This window comes from Heterocephalus glaber, unplaced genomic scaffold, assembly GCF_053883595.1.
Source record: "Heterocephalus glaber isolate CG9 unplaced genomic scaffold, H.glaber_assembly_v1.0 deba00001569, whole genome shotgun sequence".
In the NCBI taxonomy this organism is placed as follows: Eukaryota; Metazoa; Chordata; class Mammalia; order Rodentia; family Bathyergidae; genus Heterocephalus; species Heterocephalus glaber.
In genome coordinates this window covers 2,635,759-2,658,463 of record NW_028258354.1, presented here as the reverse complement: position 1 = coordinate 2,658,463, position 22,705 = coordinate 2,635,759, and the positions used below count along the sequence as shown (strand labels likewise).

General features: G+C 39.7%; 1 pseudogene; it reads left to right on the top strand.

The window, feature by feature from the left end:
• The first annotated feature begins 8,768 nt into the window (after nucleotides 1–8,768).
• Nucleotides 8,769–22,426, top strand: LOC147823709 (C2 domain-containing protein 5-like; annotated as a pseudogene).
• The last annotated feature ends 279 nt before the right edge of the window (nucleotides 22,427–22,705 follow it).

Sequence of the window (22,705 nt, the reverse complement as noted above, 5' to 3'; positions counted from 1 at the left end):
GTTAATGAGGACCCAGGACATGAGAGTTCCATTTCTTTCTTTTTTTTTGTACCTGGGATCCAACTTGGAACCTTGCACTTGCCAGGCAGGCACTGGAACCACTGAGCTAAATCCCCGGCCCCCATGAGGGTACCTTTTCTATAGGATCCTACAACTTTGGTGAGTCACTCAACCTCCTGAGCAGGGAAATTGCTGGGCCCCAGAGGACAGGAATCAAGAAATGTACAGTGTGCCAAAAGAGGATCACCAAAGAGAAAAGGTCTCCCATGTTTCACAGAAAGCAACATGGTCAAGCAAGACTGTGACCCATCCTGATGACTGACACTGACACATGGCTGACACTGACAGAGATGGCTCTGTATATGGTTCCAAAATAATAATACCTCAGGAGACTTAACTGACCTTGACAGACAGCAAGAGGTTAATTTTTATTTGCATATGTCTCACTTTAACTGGGTCTTAAACATCCAGCAGAAAAGTATAACCAAAAGATGAATGAAAACAATGCCATAGTAATAAAGTTAGATGTAAAAAGGGACTCTAATCACTGATACTTTATGACAGTTTCACTGGTAGCTGACCACTATTATGGTTCATTAAGGAAAAAACTACAGTGGAACCTATAAAAGCTCAACAAGAGTCTTTAAATTCCTTAGCTAAAATTGTTTTTCAAAGCCACCAAACTCTCCATCTTCTTACAGCTGAAACTAGGGATTTATGACAAGAAATGTCAGACTTATAGATAACCTACATCAGTAGAGGGGTCTAAGAGCCAACTGGTTACCATTGCTATCCCAGTTCCTTAAGACCAGTTTCTTGATATGGGTCTTTCCCCAACCTGCCTTTCCATTCTAGTGCTCATGCTTTGATTATACATGCTCTAATTTCTTGGAAAATTTGTTTATTCATCTCTAGAGGCTTCCAAACAACAAGTGATCATACCAGTGGAACCAAGGACAAATGTGTGAGATTCCTTTTATCAGTATCTACTAGATAAACCTTATAAAAGGAGTTCATAGCTGCTAAACTACAACATGATTAGCTCTCTAGAGAAGGCTTCTGACTGCAGTCTCCCCTACACCAACCCTTCTTATTTCAAAGCAGCTAGATGGAAACTAGGCCCCTTCTCCCCTAACCACAGTTAGGGACAGCTCTTCAGAGGGGGGAATATTATACACAGCTAAGTTAGTTAAAATATTATAGGCAGTCAGACAGGGATGGGCCCTCAAAAGAGTCAGTGCAGGAGATAAGAACATATTACAACTGTGGCTGGAAGTGCATTCATTGAAGGTCAAGCTTCAAGAAAAGGAGAAATTACTACACCCACATACTTCCCCTAGGGGTGAACAACAATGATTAATATTCTAAATAGGCATCAATTGGCAGAGGAGGCTTCTGGGCCCCCATAACACCTCTCCCAGTGCAGAAGAGGCTTCTGGGCCACCATAGCTCCACTCCCCATGCAGAGGAGGGGGCTTCCAGGCCATCATAGCACTGCTCCCAGTGCAGAGGAGGCTTCCAGGCTGCCATACCACCACTCCCTGTGCAGAGGAGGAGGCTTCCAGGCCACCATAGCACCACTCCCTGTGCAGAGGAGGGGGCTTCTGGGCTGCCATAGCACTGTTCCCCACACAGAGGAGGAGGCTTCTGGGCTGCCAAACCACCACTCCCAGCACAGAGGAGGCTTCTGGGCCTCCATAGCACCACTCCCCATACAGAGGAGGGGCCTCCCAGGCCATCATAGCACTGCTGCCCATGCATAGGAGGAGGCTTCCAGGCCGCCACCATACCACGGCTCCCAGCACAGAGCAGACTTCTGGGCTGCTGTACCACCACTCCCAGTGCAGAGGAGGCTTCCAGGCTGCCATAGCACCACTCCCCATGCAGAGGGGGGGCTTCTGGACCACTGTACCACTGCTCCCAGCATAGAGGAGGAGGCTTCCAGGCCACTATAACACTGCTCCCTGCACAGAGGAGGAGGCTTCCAGGTTGCTGTACCACCACTTCCAGCACAGAGGAGCCTTCTGTGCTACCATACCACCCCCACCAGCACAGAAGAGGTCAGCTGCACAGGCGCCAGCATCACCTTCCCCCCTCCCCTGTCAAAATGAGAAGACATGTAAACGACTCTCAAAACCAGACTTCTAGATCACCTACAGCAACCCCAAATGGAAATAAGATGGAACACTCTAAAACTCAACCACCTGGAATCCCTGAATTGGCAACAAAAGAGGATCTGAAAAAAGTGAAATCAGAAATAATTTATCAGATAACAACAAAGATTGTGCTCATAGTGCAAGACATGACTAAGAAATCTAGAGGGGAGCTCAGGAACATGATGGAATCCCAACATAGGAAATAAATGGAATCCATAAAACAGATGCAAACAGATTTCCAAGAGATTAAAAACTCCACGAAAAGTCTATGCAGCAGAATGAGCCAATGTGAGGACAGAATCTCAGATATAGACGATAAGATTGTAATTAGTGACCAGGAAAAGAAAAATTGCTTCAAAATTGTAAGGGACCACAGGAAATCAATCCAGCAGCTGCTAGATGATACAAAGAAGAATAACATAAGACTGATTGGAGTCAATGAAGAAACAGGAGAGAGTGCAGATGACATAAAAAACCTGTTCACAGAAGTAATGGCAGAAAACTTCCCAAGCAGGGGAAAAGAACTTAACATACAGATAAGTGAGGCATATAGGACTCCAAATAGCCTTCATCAAAAAAATCTACACATAGGCATATAATTGTAAAGATTCTAGAAACCCAACAGAAGAACAAAGTTCTACAGTCAGAGAAAAGAAACAAATCACATACAAAGGAAAACCCATCAGAATCACAGCAGATTTCTCAGGGCAAACCCTCAAAGTAAGAAGAGCTTGGAGTGATGTATTTCAAGCCCTAAAGGAAAACAGCCTCCAACCCAGATTGATGTACCCTACAAAATTATCTTTCAAAATTGATGGAGAAATAAGATACTTTCATGACAAAGAGCACCTTAGGAACTTCATGAATACCAAACCAGCACTCCTAGGACAATATCCTAGGAAAAGACAACAAGGATCACAACCCCAGGAAGCACAGCAGAATGAATCTGGCAGGCGGGACAAGAAATTGAATGCAAAGGGAGAGAATCTAACAAAAAGAAAAAATCATAACAATGATAAGTCAATACGTATCAGTTATAACCATCAATGTTAACAGTCTCGACTTACCAATCAAAAGAAATAGACTGGAGATGCAAGACGGTGGTGGTGGGGCACTGAGAGGCACAGTGGCTCCAGAGAAGACTGATAGTTACTTTGGATCCTGTTGGTAAGGATAGCCTGAGCTAGACACCTGGTCTGAAGGAACCCTTCCATTTCAAACAGCAGAATGCTGATAAAGGTATGGCAGCTGCTTAAAATGATGAAAGAGAATCAATTCTTCTACTCAAGATATCTGATCTACTGTGAATGGGCCCAATCTTCAATGACACTGAAAATGTTTTTGGGAATACACACTCTCAAAAAACAGGATCCAATATCCAAAAGAAATGGAACTTAATGTTGTGCCAAAGTTAAACTACAGCAGCTGGTGGAAGTTCTGCAATGTCAATACAACACTAATTTAAAAATAACTTGTAGAAAAAAATTTAAAAATAAAATAAAATAAAATTTTAAAAAAGAAAAAAAATAACTTGTAGAAATTCAGATTTTAATACAGTACATTTCTATTCTGCTATAATGGAGACATTCTGAATTTTGGACCTTCTGAATGGGTTTAATGACCACCAGAGCTTGTCCTCATATTTAGTCCAGTTTACTAGTGTGTGTCTAGTAAGATGGGCTGTACTGCCTGTATTCTTTGATATGTGATTAAGCTTATAGCTTTGAGTGACCAAACACTTTACATAGTAACAATTGTTAGAAATGGGACAAGCCCCAATATTTGGGGCCCAATATCAGGCCCCGTACCAAGATTAAAAGCTGTACCTGAGCCTAAACAATTTTGAGCATAAAAGTAGCCTTGTTCTGCTATCATGAAATCAATCAATAACAAAAGCTGGTGGGGCTGTGGAGAAAGAGGAACCCTGCTCCACTACTGGGGGGAGTGTAGACTGGTGCAACCACTGTGGAAATAAGTATGGAGATACCTCAAAAAACTAGGACTGGAAGTCCCATTTGACCTCTCTATTCCCCTGCTGGGGATCTTCCCCAAAGAATTAAAAGAATCATACTACAGTGATATATGTGCACCCATGTTTATAGTAGCACAGTTTGTCATAGCTAAAACTTGGAAACAGCCCAAATGCCCATCAACTGGAGACTGGATAAAGAAAATGTGGAATTTTTATTAAATGGAGTACTACTCAGCCATAAAAAATGAGAAATCAGAGACATTTATAGCTAAGTGGATGCACATTGAGGGGATACTCTTAAGTGAAATAAATGGGACACACATGTGTAAATACCAAATAGTTTCACTGCTGTGAGAAACTGAAAGTGTAAATAAGGACTAAATGGTATAATAGGTAATGTGAAATAGGAAGAAAAGGGGCAAAGGGGAAGGAAGTGGGAGGGCTAGGGGAAAGGATAGAAGGGAATGAGATTAATATGAGAAAATGGAAAAATAGGAACAAAATCTTTGTAAATAGGGAGGAAAGGAGGGGTTGAAGGGAGGGCTGGGCAAGGGTGAAAAATAAGAACCAAGAGAGATTATATAAAGGTGCAAATTTCCAATGATGAATGTCATTATATTGTATACCTAAAATGTATCAATGATTAGAATGAATAATCGAGAATGCAAAATAGGAAGAAAAGGTCCAAAGGTGTAGGGGTAGTGGGAGGGGCAGGGGAAAGGAAAGAAAGGAAAGGAAAAATGATGAGAAGTTTTGAAAGAATGGAAATAAAGTCTTTGTAAATAGGGAAGGGTGGAGGGTGTGAAGGGAGGGCTAGGAATGGGGAAAAAATAAGAACCAAGATGCATCTTGTAAAGGTACAGTTCCCAATGAGAAATGTAATTGTGTTGTATACCTACAATATACCAATAAAAGAATTTAACAAAAAAAAAACAAAAGTAGTCTTGTTCCAGAATCATGGAAAGAAATGTATGGAGACACAGAAATTGGGTGAAAAAACAAAGCCTTTACTCGCTAGCAAGGAGGACCGCCAAAAACTCGTCTGATCAATGTCTGCCCCATCCTTTGTTTTAACACTTCCTTTTATATCTTCTTTTAGCCATTACCTCATTTCTGTTGGTCTTAGTCAGTAAAATTTCTGTTTCTCTTTTACAACTAGTTCCTGTTAATAGTTATAGTCACAGACATATAACAAACAGATGGCGCCTAAAACACTTACATTGTAAACTACCCAAACATTTCTATTTTGCTTTTCTCCAGGTTAAATGTTATCTACAGTTAGGTTACAGGTCAAAGGTTCAGTTAGCCATCACCTTAAACAATAAGAGTTACAGGAAAGGTAAATCTTAAAGGAACGGATTACTTATTCTACTTCAGCTACCTTAGTAACTAACCTATAGTTTAAATTTTCTCTATCATTACTCCCTTTGTCTGATTTGGGATGATTCTTCTTTCTATAATATGTCCTATCTAATTTATCTGCATTTCTTATTAGCATCATTTGATAATGTTGAGCAGCAGCAATATGCTTATGGATAAATTTTGAAATCCATTGGACAATGCAAGGGCCAAACATCAGCACTAATATGATAACAAGGAGAGGGCCCAAAAGGGGTCCTATCCATGATTTCCATCCTTTCCAAGTGAAATCAATTCCATAAGATGGGTCCCCTGTACCAAATTCATTATCAAGAGTCTTAATTCAATCTCTTAATTTATCCAGTGATTCTTGCACTATACCAGACTTGTTAGAATAATAACAACATTCTTCACTGAGGAATAAACAGGTTCCCCTTTTCTGAGCTGTGAGCAAATCAAAAGCTCATCTGTTCTGCAGCACCACATGGGCTAGAGAATCTAGCTGAGTTTCTAGGTCTTGGAGTGCATCTAGAATTTCTTCAAGGTCTTTTCTAATCTCTTTTCCTAATGAAATATATTGTTTTTGCCCTAGGCCAATGGCTTACCCCCTAAAATGAGACTTCTGGGGATTGCAAATCCAGGATAGGTAACACCACTGGGTCTCTCTTTGTTTAAATTGTTTGCACTGGGGAAACTATTTGTGAAGGCACCTTTTTTATGGTTGCTGGAGTGTAAACAGACAAATTTGGGATTAGAATCCCCAAAGAACACTTTGTGGTGATTTTTCCCAAGATCACCTTGTACACTCCATCCCCACAGATTAAAAAGGTCCCATTAGGTGCTTCATAGTTGTTTTCCTCATTCAACATGACTAAGTTGGTGCAGGTTGTTATTTTCCTCATTATTTCTATTCTGTCCTAGAAAACAAGTCCCGTTTCCGGCTGTCCTAGTTGGGTATCTCAAAAGTGAGTGCATGGCTGTTCTGGTGACATTAAGGGTTAGGTTGGTGTATATTCCTATTGCTTCATAATTCATCAAATTTAAGGGGGCACATAACCAGCAACCTGATGCCAGCTCCTTATTTGCTTGCATCAGCAATGTACGGGTACTGTTTATTAGATTTATCATATCTATTCCAGTATGGTTCTGAGAGTGCCCTTTCAACATAGCTTGGATTCTTTGAAGGGCAGGGGTCTTTCCTATCTCAGGGGGAGCAGCTTTCCACACTTTTTTGATTTGTAATGTCCATCACTTTATCTTTTGAGGTCCATGTTTGGCGGTAGACTGATACCCTATATAAACATGAAATATTTTTCCTTGCAACCACGTGAGATTCCATGGGTCTGGCACATACATGGATATAGGATTACACTGACCTTGTTCACATCACAATTACTGGTGACACATCCAGCAATCGAGTTGTTAAGCCAAACCCTTGTTTTTCCTTTACAGTATGACTTTTCAACCAAGCATCCCCCATAATCAGAAGCTACCCCAGGTTCCCCATAATGTTCTCTTGGGCAAGCATCAAAGAATACAGTAAATGGATAGCCCTCTGGTTCCCATTTTACCATTTTGAAAGTTACAAAATGTTCATCAAACGGTGATGGTAATTTGATATAGCATAAGAGCCCATACTGTCTTTGACGGTGCTCCCATTCTTCAGCTGTGCATTGACCTACCAGCCTCTGGAGTGGTGGGAGCAGGGCTTTGAGTTTGTTGTCCTCTTTGGTCCTCAGAGTCGGTCTCAGTATGAGATTTCTTTACTCAGGAGTGATGAATCCACAACTGGACCTCTTTGACCTTTACAGCTGTAGGAGTAACCATAAGTGTAATATATGGTCTTTCCCATATAGGCTGTAAGGGTGTCTTTTTCCAATTTTTAACATAAATCAGATGATCAGGTTTAATTAAATGTGCAGGAGTCATGGTGGGTAGGTTTTCTTTAGTTCTTAACTGACCTTTCATATTATTAAATACCTTTCCCAATTCTAACATTTGTAATTCCATAGTGGAAGTTCCCAATTGAGTAAGATTTCCTGTAAAGTCCCTAAGTATACAAAGAGGTCTTCCAAACAATATTTCATAAGGAGTGAATCCCGTATAGCCCAGAGTATTTCTTATTTTTAATAAGGCCATAGGGAGCAAGTCTATCCATGGTCCCTGTGTAGTTACACAATATTTAGTTAAGACACTTTTAATAGTTCTATTCATTCTTTCTATTTTCCCAGAGCTTTGTGTTCTGTATGCAGTATGCAAATACCACTTAATATGTAACATTTTAACCAGAGTTTGTAAAGTGTCTGCTACAAAGGCTGGTCCATTGTCACTACCCATAGAGAGTGGGAGGCCAAAACAAGGAATAATTTCTCTTAGCAGAACTTTACACACTTCTGAGGCCTTCTCCATTTGAGTAGGGAAAGCCTCAGGCCATCCAGAGTATGTACAGATGCAAACTAGCAGATATTTATAACCTCTACAAGGTAGCAATTCTGTAAAATCCACCTGGATGTCTTCAAAGGGGCTAGTACCAGTTCTCTGAATTCCTGGGAGCGGTTTTGGTCCTGTTGCAGGATTTATTTTCTGGCAGGTCTGACATCTCCGAGATACCTGTTCACATAGAGCAGCCACACAAGGAATATAGAAATATTTCTCTAGTAACTTCTGTAGTGCAGTCTTGCCTCCATGCATTAACTCATGATAACGCTTTACCCAATAATAGGATGAAGCTTCAGGAAAAACTAATCTCCTTCCTGGAAGTACCCAGATGTCTCCTTGTTTTCCTGCCAGGTGTTCCTTAGCCCAGATATTTTCCTTGTCTGATATATTATGGGAATCTGCGGCTTTTGACCATTTTGTCTTGCAGCTTGTGTTTGAGTCAACACAGCCATCTATAATTTCTGCTTGGCAGCCTTTTTGGCTTCTGTGTCTGCTCTGTTATTCCTCTGTATGATGAAATCTTTGCCTTTCTGATGTCCTGGACAATGAATTACTGCAACTTTGCTGGGTTCCCACACTGGCTCCAGCAACTGTATAATTTCCTGTTTATTTTTAATCTGTTCCCCTTCTGCTGTGAGAAGACCTCACTCTTGATATATCATGCCATGAATGTACAAGGTAGCAAATGCATAGCGAGAGTCTGTATATATGTTTACCTTTTTACCCTTTGTCCATCGGAGTGCCTGTATGAGTGCCCAGAACTCCGCAAGCTGGGCAGAGCAGCCAATGGGGAGGGGCCTGGCCAGGACCACCTCATCCTTCATGGTTACTGCATATCCAGCATGATGAACCCCATCTTCCACGAAACTGCTCCCATCCGTAAACAGGATGAGGTCAGCATCAGACAAGGTCAGGGCAACTGGAAAAGAGCTCGTTGGTAACACTCAAGCAGTCATGATCAGGAGGGCCTGTCTCCATGGGCAAAAAGGTAACAGGATTTAAAGCTTTTGCAGGAATAAATCACAAGCAGGGATTCTCACAGAGAAGGGCTTGGTACTGAGTAACCTGATTATTTGAGAGCCAACGATGCCCCCTAGTGTTTAATTGTTCTAGGATCACGTGTGGAACCTGCACCATCAGCTCCTGACCTAAAGTCAGCTTATCTGCTTCTTGTATCAACAAGACTGAAGCTGCCAAAGCCCGAAGGCAGGGAGGCCACCCTTTTGCTACTGGATCTAAATTTTTAGATAAATATGCCACCGGCTGATTCCATGGGCCTACTTCTTGGGTTAACACTCCAAGAGCTACATGATTTTTCTCAGTCACATATAGAGTAAAAGGCCGCTTTACATCTGGTATGCCTAGGGCTGGGGCAACTGTCAAAATCAACTTTAATTTCTTAAAAGCTTCCTTTTGGTCTATAGTCCAATGCAGACACTTTTCCTCCTGTCCCTTCAGGACTTCATAAAGGGTTTAGAGATTTCTACAAAACTGGGAATCCAAATCCTACAAAAGCCTGCCACCCCAAGAAACTCTCTTAGCTGTCTTTTTGTTTGGGGTTTGGGGATAGCACTAATAACTTGTTTTCTTTCATTTCCTAGGCAACACATCCCCTGTGTTATTTGAAATCCTAAATATTTAACATGCTGTACACAGATTTGGGCTTTTTTCCATGATACTTTATATAGTTTCTTGTAAGTGTAGCAACAACTTTTTGGTGCCTTCCCAGCATTGCTCTTGGGTTGGGCTACATAATAGCAAGTCATCTATATATTGCAATAGGATGCAGCTATATTGTTCCACGGGGAAGGTAAGTAAGTTCTTGGCTAAGGCTTCCTCAAAAAGCATAGGTGAGTTTTTAAATCCCTGTGGCAATCTAGTCCAAGTAAACTGAGTCTTTTTCCCATCACTGGGGTCTTCCCATTCCAATGCAAAGATGGGTTGACTGAGGGGAGCAATGCAAAGGCAAAAGAAGCCATCTTTTAAGTTCAAACAAGTAAACCATGCTGCTTCTGGGGGTATCAAACCCAACAAAGTATAGGGGTTAGGGACCACTGGGTGCAGTGTTACTGTTCTGTCATTTACAGCCCATAGATCTTGCATCGGCCTGTAGTCCCCATCAGGTTTCCGACCAGGCAGCAAAGGGGTGTTCCAAGGTGATTTACATTCTCTAATAAGTCCAAATTCCTTTAATCTCATGATATGGGGTTTAATTCCAATTTGGGCTTGCCTGGACATTGGGTATTGTTTCACAGCAATGGGGGTCAAATTGTCTTTTAATTCTATAACTATAGGTGAATGATTCTTAGCCAAGCCTGGGGGCGATTCCTCTGCCCATACTCCAGGAAACATAGTTTTTAATTCTTGTGGAGCCTGGTAAACATCATCCACATTGTAATACTGCCATTCACCCTCCCTTTTACTTGTTACCATCATGATGAGGTCTTTTCCAGGGTCTACATGCAGGGATGCATTTCCCCATTGGGTGAAAGTTATTGTAGCTTCCAATTTAAATAACAAATCTCTTCCTAGTAAGGGAATAGGGCACTCTGGCATATATAAAAATTCATGCTTTACTCTATGTCCTCCAGTTTCACATGTCCTCTCGTGACAGAACTGACGCTTTTCTGAAATTTCAGTGGCACCAATTACTTGGATGCGTTTTTCGCTCAAGGGGACAACTGGTGCTGTCACCACTAAATGTTCTGCACCACTATCTACCATAAAGGACATGTTCTGACCCCCTATTTTTACATTGACCATGGGCTCGAGGGGGGCCTAGCTGCACTGAGCCTGGTCTGTCTCAGTCACTGTCCTCCATAATGGGCATTAGTGTGCTGGTGTCTTTCCTTTCCTTCAGGTCCTGTTTTCTTTTTTCTTTGAGGTTGGGGCATTTGTTTTTATAGTGTCCTTTTTCTCTGCAATATGCACACTGGTCAAACTCTAAATCCTCATGCCAAAAATCTTTTTTTCTGTCTTCCTTCTACTTTTGTTCCTTGTCTTTCTTTTTCCTTCTCTTCCTTGGGACCCACAGCTATTGCTATATAATGAACTCTCCTCTGATCCTGCTCATCTTCCTTCCTGGCTCTCTCTTTCTCATTCACTGTCTCTCTATTCACATACACTTTCCTAGCTAATTGCAACAATTGCGTTATAGTCATGCCTTCCCACGTCTCCTGCCTTTGGATTTTTCTTCTACTGTCTGGTGCTGACTGGGTTACAAAAGTTGTATTAATTAGCTGATGGTTTTCTGGAACTGCCAGGTCAAATGGTGTGCACATTTGGTAGACCTTGCAAAGCTGCTCATAAAATTTTTCAGGGCTCTCATTCGGCTCTTGCTGGGTTTCTGACACTTTAACCACATTAGTTGGTCTTTTACTTGCAGCCTGCATTCCTGCTAAAAGGGCTGTCTGATAATTTCTCAAGTTTTCCTACCCTGCTTGGGTATTGGGATCCCAATCAGGCCACACATTGACTGGGAATTGCTGTTCATGCCAAGCATCTGGATTCTGCATATCACCCAGCATTCTAGGGGCATTGATCTTTTTAATTTCTCCTAGAATTTTTTGTATCTCCTCAGTAATTAACAAGGCTCTACAAAGTTCTTTACAGTCCTCCCAATTAGGACAATGGGTTGCAAAAATGGAATCAAATAATTGTAACATTTGAGATGGATCCTCTGTAAAGGAAGGAGTGCTTCTCTTCCAGTTCAACAAATCAGAGGAACTAAAAGGTTGGTGTAGATGAATAATCCCTCACCATTCTGATGGGTATTCTCTTAATGGCATTTGGAACGTTGCTGCTGGGTCTGCTGATCTAGTTCTGTGAGCTATTGGGGTATACAATGCTGTCCCAGGGAGCTGAGATGGGACATTCCTTGCCTGTAATGGTGGTAGAGCATTAACCTCAGTTGACCTTCCTCTGTAGGGAGGCAGAGAGTCTAACATATCTTCCTGATCTAGCTCCTCTCCTTCTTTCTTTAATACAAAGCAAGTTTATATGTTTCCCAAGACATAGACCTGGAGCCAGGGTGGTGGCCTTCTACATTGGTCCAACCACGTGTCTATATATGGAAATTCATTCACTTGGCTGTCTGATTACTTTATTCCATACCTGTCTGACTTTAGAACTATAGTTCCCTCTGGTGGCCATTCAGATACCAATTGTAGCCATGATAATTCACAAAATTTCTTTAAGGTTTTGGTTGCAATTTTACCCCATAATCTCCCACAAATCCTTTATCAAAATTCTGAATTGGCCGGGGATTTAGCTCAGTGGTTTTGCTGCCTGTTGCACAAGTGCAAGGACCCGAGTTTGATCCCCGGTACAAAAAAAAACTTCTGAATCATACAATTCAATACAGTTGATTTGGTATTTGTGTTTCCCATGATCACAGATAATCTCACCCTTGTACGGTGATGCAAAACAAACAAAGGGAGGGGAATCACTCACTCACCTACCCAGCTGTGGGCCTCTTGGCCACTTTAAGGTCCATTCAGGCTAAGGTGAGCTGTAGCTTAAGCCCACCATTTTGCCTTTGTTAAACACAACCACAGAACTGCAGGACAGACCACATGCAAGCTCTGTGACTTGGGGAAGGATTTTTGAGTGAACATGCCCCCCCCCTTTGTCTTGGTGCACGGACAAGACCACCTATAAAGTTTCGCAGCTTGTTACTCTCACTCTCCTAACCAAAGACTCTTTCACTCATCCATTCACTCAGAAGTTATTACATTCCCTCCCAGTGCCCCCCCCACAACCATTTTCAAAACAAATGGAAGGAGCTACCTTCCCAAATGGCAAAGCACAAGGGGTGATCAGGTCCCTGCGCTATACTTGCCCAAAGTTACAGAACACCAAATAAAATAAAAATAAAACCAAAAGTTAATGATGGGGGGTGGTTCCTGGGGCTTCTCACCCAGCCAAGGAAAGAGATAGACAAGACACCAACAGCAGCAGCCCTCCTTCTGTTGTCTTCCATTCTTGGGTTTGGGCAATCTGCAACCAGTGAGTGAATCTCTGTGTCCTGTTGGGTGGCCTAGGAAATTAGTCCCAGGGGCATGCCTTTCCTCCCAAGGAGACAGAGAGCCGCTCGCTCTGATGGAGTTTAGGCCAATGCCCAAAAGGGCCACTTCTTTCCCAATTCCCAGTCAGGGAACCAAATGTTTCAGAATCGCGGAAAGAAATGTACGGAGACACAGAAAATGTGTAAAAAAACAAAGCCTTTACTCGCTAGCAAGGGGGATGGCCAGAAACTCATCTGATCAACATCCACCCCATCCTTTGTTTTAACATTTCCTTTTATATCTTCTTTTAGCCATTACCTCATTTCTGGTGGTCTTAGTCAAGTAAAATTTCTGTTTCTCTTTTACAACTAGTTCCTGTTAATGGTTATAGTCACAGACATATAACAAACAGATGGTGCCTAAAACACAGCCATTGTAAACTACCCAAACATTTCTACTTTGCTTTTCTCCAAGTTAAATGTTATTTACAGTTAGGTTACAGGTCAAAGATTCAGCTAGCCATCACCTTAAACAATAAGAGTTACGGGAAAGGTAAATCTTAAAGGAATGGATTACTTATTTTACTTCAGCTACCTTAATAACTAACCTATAGTTTAAATTTTCTCTATCAGCCTACTTACACATGTTGGGACAATAAGATTTTGTGGTATCACTGGCCCTTAATGATTGGATCTTTCATTAAACACTCATGGGCACCACTATTTCCATTTGTAATACTTCTGTTACTTTTTTTATTTGAAGCTGTTTTGCTTGTTATTAAACTGAAGATAATACTGAAGAAGGAAAAGAAACTGGTATAAGAAGTTGAATAGAGTAAAACTAAAATAAATACTGTACAAAAAAATTGAAAAGGAATCATGCAGTAAAATACCTTAGTATTTTATTACACTCAGGTGGAAATCAGAAGTGTTTGTAGAAGTATCAGATCAGAATTGTCAAGAACTATCTTTTGGTGAAATTCTACCTTGAGTAACAATTTCAGTGAATAGAGGAAAAAATTCTGAACTGATTCCAATGAGTTAAAAGTTAGCTTTTCCTCTTATGAATCATGGGAGTGTTAACTGTTAACTCTTTTTATATCAGGAAACTGAAGTTCATACAAAATTAAAACTTTGTAAAGACTGGTCCTGTTCATTCATGTTGAGAAGGACCCTTTCTTTTGTGACCACAGGACCATTTAGCAAAATGTGCTTTTTTCATAGAAGAAATGTTCAGTTTAATGAGCTTTGGATATTAAAATGTTTTTCTGAATGATCACATGTAGTGGCCCTGGCCAGTTTATTTAATCTAATTTAATGAATAATAAATATTAAGCTCTTGGTTAAATGTTTGTCAGCTAATGAAAATGTTATGGAAAAGCTTTGAATATGCATGCTGCTTTCATTTTTATAAACTTTTTATTTTTTAACTATAGCTTTATTAGTACATCTCAAAAGCTGCAATTTAGCTGATTTCTTCACTCAGACAGTTGGCTTTCTGGGTGGCTTTTTTCATACTACTGTTAACTTTTTTAAAAGAAGAAGCAATGTAAAGGCTGTAACAATTAAATGCACTAAACTTTTCTTTTACATGTTTAAGAACTTCTTAAAGCACTCTGTATTATAATGATTAAATTGCTCCCTTTTTTAAACCATAAAAAAAAGAAATAGACTGGCAGAATGGGTCAAGAAGCAAGATCCAAAAAAAAAAAAAAAGAAGAAGAAGAAGCAAGATCCAACAATATGCTGCATACAAACACACTTCATGCAAAAAGAAACTCATAGACTGAAAGTTACAGGGTGGAAAACAATACTCCATGTGACAGGAACCCGAAAAAGAGCAGGAGTAGCTATTCTCTTTGCAGATCAAGTGCATTTCAAACCAACACAGATCAAGAGAGACAAAGAAGGACACTACATCCTTGTAAAGGGAACAATCCAAGAGGAAGAGATGACAATCATAAATATATATGCACCAAACACTAGTACACCCAACTATATAAAACAAATGCTAACAGGGCCAGGGATTTAGCTCAGTGGTTCCGCTGCCAGCCTCGCAAGTGCAAGAACCTGAGTTCGATCCCTGGCATCAAAAAAAAAAAAAACAAAAAAAAAACAAATGTTAACGGACATGAAAAATCAAATAAGCGCTAATACAATAGTGGGGGACCTCAATACCCCACTGTCACAAATAAATAGATCAACTACACAAAAAACAAGCAACCAAATACTAGAACTCAATCAAACTCTTGAACAAATGAACTTAGCAGATGTTTACAGAGTGTTCCACCCCACAAAATCAGAATACGCATTCTTTTCAGCTGCACATGGGTCATTCTCCAAAATAGACCACACACTCACTCATAGAACATGTTTAAGTAAATGCAAAGGAATTGAAGTTATCTCCTGTATATTATCAGACCATCATGAGATGAAATTGGAGATCAATAACAAAAGAAACCATAAGAATTTCATAAACACATGGAAATTGAACAACACACTTCTGAATAACCAATGGGTCATAGAGGAAATTAAAGAAGAAATCAGACAGTTCCTTCAATTAAATGACAATGACAGTACAACATATCAGAATCTATGGGAAACAATGAAAGCAGTCTTATGAGGGAAATTCATAGCAGCGAATACTCATATTAGGAAAACAGAGCGAGCCCAATTAAACAACCTGATGCTGAACCTCAAGCTTCTAGGAAAAGAAGAGCAGGACAAACCCAAAGCTCATACAAGGGAGGAAATTATAAAGATCAGACCAGAAATCAACTCAATGGACACTAAGAGAACAATACAAAAAAATCAATGAAACCAAGAGTTGGTTCTTTGAAAGAATAAACAAAATTGACAAACCCTGAGCCAACGTTATCGGAAAAAGGAAAGAAAAGTCCCAAATCCATGCAATTAGGAATGAAAAGGGTGAAATTACAACAGACTCAGCAGAAATCCAGAGGATCATCAATACCTACTTTGAGAACCTATACGCCAATAAGATGGAAAACACAGAAGAAATGTACAGATTCCTAGATTATGTGTGAATTACCAAAGTTGAACGAAGAAGACCTAAAAATTGTAAACAACCCAATATCAATCAATGAAATTGAAAACATAATTAAAAACTTACCAACTAAGGAAACCTCGGGTCCTGATGGCTTCACTGCTGAATTCTACAAGACATTTAGAGAGGAACTACTGCCACTACTCTTTAAACTCTTCAATGAAACTGAAAAGGAAGCAATACTGCCAAATTCATTCCTGGAAGCAAGTATCACCTTGATCCCCAAAGCAGAGAAAGACCCAACCGAAAAAGAGAACTATAGGCCAATCTCACTAATGAACATAGATGCAAAAATCCTGAATAAGACACTGGCAAATAGAATGCAGAAGATCATCAAGAAGATCATACACCCTGAACAAGTGGGATTCATCCCAGGGATGCAGGGATGATTCAACATACACAAATCAATCAATGTAATACACTATAGAGCCAAGGACAAAAACCATATGATCATCTCAATAGATGCAGAAAAAAGCATTTGACAAAATCTAACATGCATTTATGATAAAAACCTTACAAAAAAATTGGAATAGATGGTCTCTACCTCAATCTGATAAAAGCCATCTATGAAAAACCAACAGCCAATATCATACTAAATGGTCAAAAACTGAAATCCTTCACACTAAAATCAAGAACAAGACAAGGATGTCCACTATCACCACTCTTGTTCAATATAGTTTTGGAAACATTAGCCACGGCAATTAGACAAGAGAAAGAAATAAAAGGAATAAAGATATGTAATGAAGAAGTCAAATTGTCATTATTTGCAGATGACATGATACTCTATGTAGAAGACCCCAAGAACTCCACCAAAAGTCTTCTAGACTTAATAACCAAATTCAGTCAAGTAGCTGGTTACAAAGTCAACACACAAAAATCAATAGCTTTCCTCTACACAAATGACAGACTCACTGAGACAGAAATAGGGCAAACATTTCCTTTCACAATAGCATCCAAAAACCTGAAATACCTAGGAATCAACCTAACAAAAGAAATCAAAGAACTCTTCTCTGAAAACTACGGCACTCTGAAAAGAGAGATTGAAGATGATATCAGAAAATGGAAAGACATCCCCTGCTCCTGGGTAGGAAGGATTAATATAGTGAAAATGGCCATACTTCCAAAACTGCTATATAGATTCAATGCAATTCCAACTGACCCAGCAGCATATGTCACAGACCTTGAGAAAACAATCCAAAAATTCATTTGGAACAATAAGAGACCCACATTAGCAAAAGCAATTCTAGGTAACAGAGACAGGGCAGGGGGTATAACAATCCCCAACCTGCTACTATACTACAAAGCTACTGTGATAAAAATAGCATGGTACTGACAAAGAAACAGACCTGAGGACCAGTGGAACAGATTAGAAGATGCAGAAACAACTCCAGACACACTCAGCCATCTTATCTTCGATAAAGGAGCCAAACACCCTCACTGGAGGAAAGATAGCCTCTTTAATAATCGTGCTGGATAAAAAAAAATAAAAATAAAATAAATGGTGCTGGAAAAATTGGGTTTCAACTTGCCAAAGATTAAAGCTAGACTTATATCTCTCACCATTTACTAAACTAAAATCAAAATGAATTAAAGATCTAAATATTAAAATAGAAATTCTGAACAAGCTGGAACAGAGGTTAGGTAGAACTCTTGAAGACACTGGTGTAGGAAAAGATTTTATGAACAAAACCTCAGTTTCCCATGAACTAGCACAAACAATCAACAAGTGGAATCTCTTCTTATTAAAAAGCTTCTGGGGGCTGGGGATTTAGCTCAGTGTTTTTGCTGCCAGCTGCATAAGTGCAAGGACCAGAGTTCAATTCCCAGTACCAAAAAAAAAAAAAAAAAAAAGCTTCTGCACAGCAAGAGAAACCACCAGCAGCATGAAGAGACAACTCACAATGTGCGAAAAACTTTTTACCTGCTGTTCCCCAGACAAAGGTCTGCTATCTAGAATCTATAAAGAACGTAAAAATATCAGACCTCCCAAATTTAAAGACCCAATCCAAAAATGGGCATCTGAAATGAACAGACATTTCTCAGACAAAGAAGCAGAAATAGCAAATAAATACATGAAAAAATGTTCTACATCACTGGTCATTCAAGAGATGCAAATGAGAACAATGCTGAGATTCCACCTCACCCTAGAAAGAATGGCTGCTACTATGAAATCAACCAATAACAAATGCTGGTGGGGCTGTGGGGAAAGAGGAACCCTGCTCCACTGCTGGTGGGAGTGTAGACTGGTGCAAACACTGTGGAAATCAGTATGCAGATACCTCAAAGAATTAGGACTGGAAGTCCCATTTGACCCCGCTATTCCCCTGCTGGGTATCTTCCCCAAAGAATTAAAAGAATCATACCACAGTGATATATGTGCACCCATGTTCATAGCAGCACAGTTTGTCATAGCTAAAACTTGGAAGCAACCCAAATGCCCATCAACTGGAGACTGGATAAAGAAAATGTGTTTTTTTAATAAAATGGAGTACTACTCAGCCATCAAAAATGAGAAATTAGAGACGTTTATAGCTAAATGGATGCACACTGAAGTGATACTCTTAAGTGAAATAAATAGGACACACATGTGTAAATATCAAATAGTTTCTCTAGTGTGAAAAACTGAAAGTGTAAATATGGACTAAAAGGTATAATAGATAATGCAAAATAGGAAGAAAAGGGGCAAAGGGGAAGGGGAAGTGGGAGGGGTAGGGGAAAGGAAAGAAGGGAATGGAATTAATATGAGAAAATGAAAAACTGGAAACAAAGTCTTTGTAAATAGGAAGAGATGGAGGGGTTGAAGGGAGGGCAGGGGAAGGGGGAAAAGTAAGGACCAAGAGAGATTATGTAAAGGTGCAAATTTCCAATGATGAATGTCATTGTGTTGTATACCTAAAATGTACCAATAAAATAAAATTTTTTTTAAAAATAGGCATCAATCACCTTGAGTGAGGGAGCAAAACCTCCCTAGCCCACACCTTCCAGGAAAAGTCCTTGTTTGTTCCATGTACACTTGCTATCTGACTCACTTCCCCATTTGATCCCCATTTAATGAATATTACCTAAGTGGTGTAATTTTATTGTTGACCTTAGTTTTGTCCCACCTTATACCCACCTTGTGTTTTTCCATTCGATTAGTATTACCTAATATACTTCCTACTCTTAGCCTCTGTTGTTGAATGAATGTTGTTGAATGAATCTAGAATTCATTCTTAGATTTTAGAGAACACAAACTCAGTGTAACAGATATCTAACAAGTTGGAAGTTATAATACTTCCCTTATAATATTTGGAGGTCCATATATCATCCCTATATCACACACCCTATATCAATAGCACAAAACTTTCTTTTCAATGAACTAAGAGAAACTAGTAGAATAAATGAAACAAATTATCATGTATATTAAAATATTGTTGAAACAATGGAATAGATAATTTGGGATAATTATTTGACCTTATCCCTACTTCCTATTTCTCTATCTTCTATTTTGATTATATATATATAGTTTCTCATATAAGATTCTTTTTTTTTTTTCTTGAGATGGACTCCTAAGATGTTGCCCACACTGGTCTCGAACTCCTGGCTCAAGCAATTTTCTGAGTACTGAGTAGCTAGGGCTCTAGGCATGCACCACTGGCCCAGTGGCTCTCATATTTTGATTACTTAATGGGCAGAATAGTTGGCTTTTACATTGCATTACATTTCATCCACACCACAAGCCTTATTTGCCATTGTCCCCATTTTACAGACGGGGAAATCAGGGCTCAGGGGAATTAAACCAATTGAAGGTCAAGCAGTGGGAAATGGAGCTAAAGTTAGATCCCAGCTGTGAATGCCCTTCAGCACTGCCTTGTTCTGCCTCGTACTAAATATACTGCTCTGATCAGACTTGCAAAGGTTCATTTTTCAAAACCATTCTTTATTTCAAGCCAGATTTTTTAGCTCCTTTTAAGTCCTTGCAAGTGTTGTGGGCTTTGAGAGTCAGCGTGGGGTTCAGAAAGAGAAGCAACAGCATGCAATTAACTTTTTGTTTCTGTGCACCTTCATCCTGCTATCTTAGCTCTTAAGTTCCTTAACCATCTCTGAGACAGAGTTTATGGAAATATCAAGAGAATAAAAGCTATTGTTCTACAGAATAGAAGTTATAGTACTTTCCCTGGAGGTAGGAAAGGCAAAGTGAAAGCAGAAATGGGTTTTGGATACAGAACAGGCAGAACTCAAGACAACCAAAACTCACAACAAATGGCCTCTGCAGAGATAGATAGGCATAGGCTTCCTTTTCAAATTTGATGCATGCATCATTCCTCAAATGCTTATTCAACACATATTGTGTGAAAGGATATTTTGAAATTTGTCATAACTAGTAATCTCTTAATTTTTTGTTGTTTTTTTGGTTAGGTTTGGGTTTTTTGAGGCAGGGTCTCACTACGTAGTTCAGACTCATCTTGAACTCACTATGTAGCTCAGGCTGGCCTTGATCCCCCTGCCTCAACCTCCTGAGTACTGGGATTACAGACATGCACCACCACACCTTGCAGTAATATGTTAAATATTTTAATTTTAGTAGAGTTTTCTGGTTTTTGCATTTATTCTGCATATATATTTAGCACAGTATCTAAGTGCTTAGAAAAAGCTCTGGGGTTCAGAAAGAGAAGTGATATGACCTGATTAACTTTTTTAAAAGCTCACTTGTCAGTTTACTGAGAATAGGTTATAGGAAGGCACGGGTGTTATTCATGGCATCCGTTTGAGAGATGATAAAGACTCAGTCCAGAGTAGTAGCAGAGGAGGTGGAAAAAGTGGTTGGAATTGGACACATACTGAAGATAAAACTCAAATCATTTCCTTAAGATTCTCCTGTGACTCTAAAAGGCATCTTAAGGAAAGAGGTCAAGGATCACTCTATGGAGTTTTTACCCTGAGTAAGAGATAGATTTGCCACACCTAATGATGGCTTCTATGAACAGCATATCTCTCATATGCAGAAGATAAATGACACAAGTGCTAAAAACAAAGAGTTATATGAAATCAATCCTCCAGAGATATTTGAAAAGATTATAGGATCACCCATCCCAGAACTCAGACAATGCTCAAGACTTCTGAGAAGGGCCAGGGATTTAGCTCAGTGGTTTTGCCACCTGCTACGCAGCCACAAGGACCAGAGTTCAATCCCTGGTACCAAAAAAAAAAAGACTTCTGAGATCTCAGTCAGAAAGCTCTGATGAAGTTACAAAATTGGATCTTTCCCACGGAAAAAAAAAAGATTCTTTTGTTTTAGAGATTGATGATACTGATGCCATGGAAGATGTCCATTCTGTACTTACTGACGTTCCTCCTCCTTCAGGCTTTTAGGGTTGTAATACAGAAATTATGCCTGCAATAAATAACTAGACATTGGAAATACAGATGTTCATGTCAGTGGGAGTAATCAGATTAAGTAGCCTTAACCTGACTTATCAAGCTCTCAATAAAAATTTTAAATTGGGCCAGGGATTTAGCTCAGTGGTTTCCCCACCTGCTGTGCAAGCGCAAGGACCCGATTTCAATCCCCGGTACCAAAAAAAATTTTTTTTTAATGATCGATGTAAAAATTTGCTCATGAGCCTGTATTTTAAACTATGATCTATGATTCCCATGCCTTTGCCATGTAAATTTCACAGTACCTCTGCCTGAAGATGAATTAATTCAGGTTACAGTCACAGTGGTTTTGATAACTTTTGACAAAAAATCAGGCTTTACAGATCACAAAAACACTTGTTGAAAAGTCACTACAAAGAGCCTCTACAGACAATGAAGAACTTCTGCAGTTTCCACTAGAACTTTGTTCAGATTCACTTCCTTCCCATCCTTTTCCACCAGCTAAAGCTGTGACAGTTGAAAAAAGGAAGTCCAGGGCCGGGGTTTTAGCTCAGTGGTTTCGCTGCCTGCTGCGCAAGCGCAAGGTCCTGAGTTTGATCCCCGGTATCAAAGAAAAAAGCAAGTCCAATGGGTAAAGAAATTTCTGAATCGTTCTGCTCCACCTTGTGCAAATTCCACAGTTGGAGTTGTTAAAGATAACACCTCTTTCTTTTATTCTGGGAGCAAAAATAACTAAATATCTTGGGATAATTAACATGTTTTTTATTCAGGAAACCACTTCTCTTAGTGAGGAAGGGGGAGTCAGTGGTTTTCTCCATGCTGTTATTGCTGAAGTGTTTGCAATGGTGTGAGCTCATGTTGCTGCTTTAGGAGGGAATGCTGTTGTCTCCTACATCATGAAGCAGTGTGTTTTCATAGAGAATCCAAATAAAAACCAGGCACAGTGTCTTATAAATATAAGCTGTGATGCAGTGGTTTTGGTTCATGAATCTGATTTAGAAATAGTACCAATTCAGCAACCTACTGCCAACTGCCTGCCATTATGTACGGGAGGAGAAGTAACAACTTGAAGAATATAGAAAGATCTCATTAAATGAAATTCATCTATCGCCATTGTTTTGTCATTAATTATCTTCATAGACAAAAAGGATGAATGTAATTTGAGACAATTCAGACAAAATTGATATCTTATAAGTAGATCTGATTTGTCTGGAATCTCTTGGAGGCATGAGAATTTCTAATCTGGATATTTTGTTTGTCTAGGCAGACAGGCCCCATAGAATCTTGTGCCTCCAGTAAGTTAAGGTGAATGCCTAAGTGAACTGTAGCAAAGATGAAGTTATTTGTAA